We start from the raw sequence: 8,418 nt of genomic DNA on the forward strand, positions 1-8,418 counted from the left end.
TAGAACATTGTCAATCAAGCAACAAACTATCAGTCACAGAAAAGTGGAGGAAACCTAGAGGCCATTAATCCTAATATCTATCCCATTAGAAATCCCCAACAAAATTTCCCTGTTAGGTTGTCATCAAAACCTGTGATGAAAGTCACCCATTGACAGGAAGCTCACTGTGTTACAAGGTAACTCATTTAACTTCCGAGGTCCTTATTTATTTTTTACAAAGTATTCTAAGTATTAATCAGCCTCTCTAATATTCAACTATTTATTTTGTTTATACTCTGGAAAACATACACAGGATGAATATAATTTCTTTTTTTCTATGGAAGCTTGTCAAATGTTTACTGATGGTTTTATCTGCCCACGTTTTCTCTTCAGTCATCATAACCCCACATTGCTACCCTTTTTAGGTCATAGCATTTAAAAACCCATATAATTTTGGTCACCTTCTTTATAACTTACATGGAATCTTTTAGATATTCAAATACATAAATACAGTCTGATCAGGTAGGGCTACAGTGGGATTATAATTTTCCCCATAATAGACACTATTCTATATTTATAGAGTTTTTATCACATTAGTATGTTTGAAGGCCTTGTTACCTCTTGAGTCCTAGTAAATTTGAAGTCAATTGAAACTCCCTATGGTTGTTCACATAAATTGATAATAAGTCAAGAGATAAGAAGGTCTGAAGAGAAAGCAAATTAAGCTGGATTATATTTTAGTCCCAGATCTACCACTTCTTTTATCTTTTTTTTGGTCTTGGGAGAGTATCCAGTACTTTGGTTCTTTACATGCAATACAAGTTCAGAATAAATGATTTCTAGGGTCCCTACCAATTTTGCTATTCTATTATCGTAGGAAATCTATGTGTTTCATTTTCATGCAAACATTTTTTTAAACGAAAATATAGGACTTTTTATTTATCCCCAAAATACCATCATGTGAGGGAAATGGTGTTTTAACAACAGACTACAGATATGATACAGTCCTATAAGATTATACTAGAGCTTAAAATTTTCTGCTGCCTAGTGATGTTATCAAAGCAAAGTCACAGTGCAATGCAGTACTCGTGTGTTCATGGTGATGTGGTGTAAGTAAACCTTCTGCACTGACTCATATAAAAGCATAACACACAATCATGCATAGCTAGCACTACACACTTTATAATTATTTTAGAGTATAATTCTTCTACTTACATGTGAAAAAAGTTTACTGTAAAACAGTATGTCATATTATGCTGGCAGCAGCCTCATATATGTTGTGTTATGGCATGTCTTGATTATATCCAGAGAGCACGTTGACTAACTGACCCATTCCATCTAGGTTTGTGTGAATACAGTCAGTGATGTTCACATAATGATGAAATCATCCAAGATTTGGAGTGAATTCCCAATGTTAAGTGAAATATAACTGTATCCCCTGTTGTGGTAGTGTTGCATCTTATTTTTGTTGGCATTCACATTTTAAAATTTATAGCTACACAGGTATAGAATTCGATTATTCTATGAAAAGTTTCTAAGTGTGGAGACGAATAAAACATCGCTGATTCCAACATGGAATAGTGACAAAACACTTGTACCAGTTTAGGGTTCAGTCAGGAGAGCATTTTACTTCTTTGAGTGACAAAAAACAATAAGAGTGGACAGAACTGTGGATGTTGTTGAAGATGTTTTTTGAAGGCTATTGCCTGTGAATCTGGCAGTGAACCTATTGTTTCAGCATTCAATAGGGCTAGCAACTGGGGGAAAATACTGAACATGACACTTGGGAATAATAAGATCAGGCTAGAACTTGTGAGGATAAACTGGAACATGTGTAGGCAAACAAAATTCCACATCTATGCATACCTTAACCTGGACAATGAGAGAGACCCCCAGGAGGAACTGGGCCTTCATCTAGGAACTACACATGCACCTGGTCCAGCACTTGGAGAGTCTGCAGAAGAGATACAATGGAATATAGAGGAGCCAAGGTCCAGTGGTTCACACCACACAGGAGGACCAGCATGTAGGTGGCACTGGAACATTACAACAACATTCAGTCTGCCCTTCCAATCTCATCTGAATGTCCCCGTAGTCAGTGCTAACTCAGAATATAAGGAAGGGGATTCGAAGAAACATGCTTCCAAGTAACAGTATAAAACCAGCAACAACAGCACTTTCTGACTAACTGGGCAGTTGAAAAGGTCTAAATAAAGAACACATAAGCAGTTCATAAAACAAATATGACCAGAAAGCATTCTGGTGTCAATTGCTTTGATTACATAATGAAAAGTGGTAGTGTAATGATTGCAAAGCTTGAAATAGCATTTTTAATATCGAGGCCTATAAGGGAACTTTGATAAGTTCTCCATTAAGTATAATAAAATGCACCTAAATCCCAGAAGACTCTATTTTAGTGTTTGACTTTGAAATCATGCAAGTGTGACCCCCTGGTCAGCACACTGATGCTGTTCATGCGTGTGGGTGGGTGTGGCTATTTGATGAGCAGAGGGCCCAGCAGTCTTCTTTGTCTGGGGTTTTTGTCTTGATCCTTCCATCTTTTCTCTGAGTCCCTCCTTTTCTCAATTCCAGGCTTACCTTGAATGCTTCTCCACTAGGTATTCATTCTACAAAACCTCTCAATTCGTAGTTCTCAATTATTTTTATGGATGAAAATATTTAGTTTATATTCAATATAATTTCTAATCATGGAAAGCAGGTTTTGATCAGGTATATTGTCATTGTGGTTTCAAACAAAGAGGTACACAATTAGAGGCATCTTTATCTTGAATAGAAATAAGTATATTTAGTGTCAAAGCACCACAAGGGTTTGGGATATTACAAATGCATTTTATGCATGAAGGAGTAGGTCTAAGTATTTAAGTATGCCTTAAAAGACATAACACCTCAAGATATTCTCTTCTCATTTTTATTACTTGGGGTTCTTCAGAGAAGTAGAACCAATAAATTCTGGAGAAGAGAGAGAGAGAGCCACAGGGTTAGTCAGAAAATTGGAGACCTGGGAAAGCCAGTGGTGTGTATGTGATGTAGTCCCAGTCTGAAGGTTCAGAGGCCCAAGACTTAGAAAGGGCAATGTTTCAACTCAAGTCTGAGACAGCAGAATTCTCTCCTACAAGGGAGGGTCAATCTTTTGGTTGGATTCAGGCCTCCAACTGATTGGATGAGACCCACCCACATTAGGGAAGGCAAACTGCTTTACTCAAGTCCACAGATTTAAATCTTAACTTTATCCAAAGTCATCTTCATGGAAATATCCTGAATAATGTCTAAACAATCAGACTAAGTGACAAATAAAATCAAGTATTACATCATCAAAGATCAATGAGAGACTTAAAATAGTTTATACTAGTGTGTGTGTGTGTTGTGTGTGTGTGTGTGTGTGTGTGTGTGTGATTCTTCACTTGCCTTCGAACAGCCTAATCAATGCCCCCAAAATATTTTGAAACTCCATAAAATGATCTGGGGTTAGTGTGGAGAAAGACTTGCTCATGACTTTACTTGATCTTCTAGAGATAAAGCACATCTTTCACTTTTCAGAAACTGACTTTTATGGCAGGTGTGTACCCAGAAATCTTATCTTTGTTCCTTCCCATCTCCAGCTACTGCCTGGACTTTCTCTGACTGGTTACCCCACCTGTCATGTCTAGAATACTAAACTATTCCAGACGCCCAGAACCTTCTGTTTATAGTAAAGCAGGGTGCTAAATAAGAGAAGGACTTGCTATGATGTTTTGCCAGATTAGGATAATTGAAAAGAAATTAAAAGGTCCAAGAGGTTATTAAGATCTACCTGGTCTTGGAGGATAGTGATAAATGAGATTTAGATTTTGGTGACCTATTTAAGGTCAGGAAGGGATTTCCCTTATGTAAATGTCAAGAACTGCTGGTATTTAACTATTCATCATCTGCTTAGAACAGTAGGCTTATGCTTTGGCAGACTGAAACAGTAAAATAACAAAATTGAGTATTTCTTTTATTTTTGTGTTTGGGGTTTTTATTTGTGTTTTAGCCAGCTTTTTCACTGATGTGACCAAAAGCCCTTGCAAGAACTATTAAAGGAGGAAAACTTTATTTGGGTCTCACAGTTTCAGAGGTCTTAGTCCAGAGATGATTGACTCCATTTCTTGGGGCCTGAGATGAGGAAGAACATGGTAGTGTGTGGTGGAAGAAAGCAGCTGGAGTCATGGTCCTAGGAAGCAGATAAAGAGAGAGAGAGAGGGCTCTGCTCAGTAAAGACAAAATATAAACCCCAAAGGCATGTGCTCAGGGACCAGCCTCCTCCAGCCACATCCTCCTTGCTTACATGTATCACTCGGTTAATCCAAATCAGGGGCTTAACTCCCTGATTGAGTTAAGGCTTTCATAACCCAATCATTTCACCTATAAAACTTTTTCATTATCTCACATGTGAGCTTTTGGAGGACATCTCACATCTACACCATAGCTGTTTGTTTGTGGTACTGAGGATTCTGGTAGTTTTTGATAGCTGTATGTGTTACATAGAATTTCCATTTTAATTTAACTTCTGGATTCCAAATATGCTTTTAGAAGGAAAATTCTTCTTTGCCCAATTAAGATCACTTAAATTTCTCCTATTAATTAAACATTGGAGTTTCCCTATAGTACTATTAATTAATCCTTGAAATATGAAAATCACCATAAAGAAGATGACTTATCATAACCATTTACATAAATATGAGTCTGTGCCATGGTGATCAAGATAGGGGATACATGAAAATTAAACCCCAGTAGGAGGAGGGACAGAATGTACATTTCCACATACCCTATAGCATAAAATAATGGACCATCTACTGATTTTTTTTTAACCTGTTAAGATCTTTAACTTATATGTGTTAACTTGGTTATTTAAACTTTCAAATTTGCTGATTGTATAGAAGTAATGAGCTGAATTCTTGAAGGACATTATATTCCACAAAAAGTAAAGTTCTATAGATTTTCTAAATTTAAGATATTTTATAAAAAATAATCACATTAATTTTTAAAATTTTTATAAGGTTCTCGCATTACTCTTTCCAAATAAGACACTGAAGTTAAGGAAATTGTCAGTCTCCACGTAGTACAATTCTTCATTGAGCCAATACTTGACATGAATGTTGGAGCACATTGCGAAGACACAATGCATCAGGGACCAATTAGGACAGATGTATTGTAGCTTGTGCCTCTCTTTACCTTAAAAACTGGTGCCATATGGAGAGAATCAGCTTAACACAAAACTCATGGATAGTTTTTGAGGGGCAAATTATTTACAAAGTAGATTGAGTGGAAGATGTTGGTACCCTACCCCCACTATGCCTTGGGGATCATACGCAGGTTGCTAGCTCAATACTTCTACTTGTTCATCTGCCAGCACATGTCTGAGAAAGCAGATGATGATACCACTGGCCCCTGCTCATCAAAGTAAGATTTCTGAATATAGAAAAGACTAGGAAGTAGAAGCATTACTGTTGGTGGCTCATGTGATTTATCATCAGCAACCTGACTACAGATTTGAAGAATAGATGTGGAAGAATGTTAATCTGCAATCTGCTAGGTTAGAGCTATGAGCCAAATTTTGGAGAATAGCATTGATAAGGTTATGATAGAAAGCAACATCAATTATTTCTCACCCTCAGGTTTATCCTGGCCAGCAACAGTATCATTTATGTATTCTACTAAGGATGGAGTGAATTAAGCAAAATATTGTAGGTACTTAGGGAAGGTGTCAAAGAGAAGAAAAAGCATATGCCTGAAGATTTTCTGTGAATATTTAGCCATGGTTAGGTATCTGGACCATTTTGAGATGTTACTTGCCTGCCAGCTTATGAAGCAGACTAGAATTAGAATTAGTCCTATTGTTTGTATGTAATTGGTTATGAGAAATCTGAGAAGTGTGGACTTATTTTTCCTTTAATATATGCACAAGAAAAATGCTGCATCTATCCCTTCCTTGTTCCAAAGTGTGGTTGTAATCAGAGAGACCTCAGGGGTCAAGTAGGCAGGTAAAAGAAGAAATTGGGAAGGAAATGTAGAAACATAGTTGGATCAGAAGATCTGGGCTAAGGAGTCTTAAGTATTATGATCAAAGCAATGGGGCAAGAAAGAGACATCAAGGAATGGCTGCTAGGAATCAAGTGGGAAGAGTCGAAAGCTTTTCATCCTTTGGACTGGAATGATGAAGGCAGAGAGGCAAGAGGATAAAAGTAGATACAATAGCTGATGATGTGAATCACTTTAAGGGGATGCCACTGAGGCAGAGAGAGACAAATTTAAAATAGTCAACATGCTGCTTTATTTAGTCACTACTAATCCAAGAAGAATTTACTGCTTCATGTATGGACAGACTCTGAAAGATTATAGATAAAATGATAAGTAATATATTCTCAAGGTGCTATTCTTGCTAATAATGCTAACTCACACTTGCATAGTGCTTAATGGCTTTCAAAGTACTTTCCTATGACACTCGTTTATATGAGTTTCAACAACTACTGTGAAATGTGTGGGACAAGTATCACTTTACTGACCTTACAGTGAAGGAAATGGAAATGAAATTTTGAAAGACTTGTCTTATTTGCCATCACCACAATCTGTAAACAGGAGGACAGGCACAGAGACTCTGATTTTCTGATTAGGAATCTAGACCTCTTATTGAAAATCAAACCAGTAATAGTATGTAGTACATAATTTCTGAAAGCTAAATATTTTTGATGATATATTTAGGTTTTCATAATAACGTGAGAGAGGGTAGCTGTGTTTGGATTTCATTCTGTCAGGATCTGTATCTTGACCTGGAATAAACATTGGTCTAATCAATATGGTTTCTGGTTTTCCTATGAAGAGGTTAGAAAGAAAACTAAGAGACGAATAGATCAGCCTTGGAAAGCAGTGAAGAAAGATTCAGTCACACCAGAGGATGGGTGTTTTGAACCCTTTGAAACCACATCCTCCTTGTGTGGGACGACATTCTGATTCTTGGTCTCTTGGAAACTGAAATCCAAAAGATGAGTAAGCTCTCTTTCAGTCTCTGCAAGACTCCTGAGCTGGCTTCTAAACCGAGGCACTGTGATGTTTTCCAACCATGGCCAGAGGCAAAGCTGGCTACTGAGTGACAGGGTGGGCCAGCACTCAAGTCCTAGATGTGCTATTTATTGAGTGCCACTTGACCATATTAATGCTTGAGTTCACTTGTTCATATAAAGACACTGAAGATATGTGCTTCATGATGTGTTCAGGAGATAAAATGAGTCACACTTAGTAAAAGTATTTTGTCAATACCTATCAATTGTTGTTATCAATACCGTCTTTACTGAGAAGACGCCCTTTTGGAACATTCTTCTTTAAAGACTTCTTGAAGTCATTTCCAGAATTTCTAGAACTGCATCACATTGAGTCAAGGACGGAAACTTTAGACGAGTTTTGTGTGGGGCTGGACGTGATGACAGCCACCAGTGAGGAGAGGGAGGTAGAAGCAGCAGCTGTTCCTGCAGCTGTGGAAGTTGCTGACACAGGACTCAGTTGGGAAAGCACTGAATGGAGCGCAGTAATTTGGTGGAGAAAGGCAAAGAGAAAGCAGAGCAGTGCGCTCTGAAGAATGATTCAGAGAGTTTTCCCTACCCGTAACTTTGTTCCACTGGAGTTCTCTTTGATAGTTTTGTCATTGTAAATTGGAGGCTTAGATCAGCAAGAGACAGAAAAGAGTCTCTGATGAACTCCCCCGATGGAGGTGCTTTGTTTAAATAAAAAAAGAAAAAGAAAGAAAGAAAGGAAAGGAAAGAGAAAGAGAAGTGTACTTGAATACAGAGAAAAAGAGTGGATGGGCATCTGCAGAGAAAAAGAGTCTGTTAAGTGACTCCAGAGGGAGCAGCGCCACTTGGCAGTTCTCTGGGGGATCTTGAGAAAGGATTCATTTTGTCTTGTTCCTCCTCCTTTGAGGAAGAAGCTAGAATGTATCCTAAACAGTATAAAATAAAACACTTCATTCAACAGTGAAGCTTATTTCTTTAAAATAACAAAGAACCCGCCAACGATTATAAACAGTGCTTACTGTTCTCCTGGTATTGTTAATAATTGGTGAAGGAAAAAAGAAATATGTAGAGAATTCAGTGCTATAAGTTTTCATGCTTTTTTCCTAAACTGTTTTAATGAGATGTACTGTACATAAAATAAAATTTGCCATTGAATTTTCTAATTTCCTGAGTTTATCAAATGTGGAGAGTGACAGAAACACTACTTCAATCATAAAATAGAACCTTCCCATGGCAACAAAACTGTCCCCTGGCAACCTTGACTGTCAAGCCACTCTTCTTATACCAGAGCCCAGGGTGATGATGGTGATCTGTTTCTAATACTGTAATTTTATACTTTTTAGAATTTTATATACATGGTATCATGCAGGACAGTCTTTTGTTTTGAGATTTTTCC

Source organism: Sciurus carolinensis, chromosome 9 (assembly GCF_902686445.1).
Source record: "Sciurus carolinensis chromosome 9, mSciCar1.2, whole genome shotgun sequence".
In the NCBI taxonomy this organism is placed as follows: domain Eukaryota; kingdom Metazoa; phylum Chordata; class Mammalia; order Rodentia; family Sciuridae; genus Sciurus; species Sciurus carolinensis.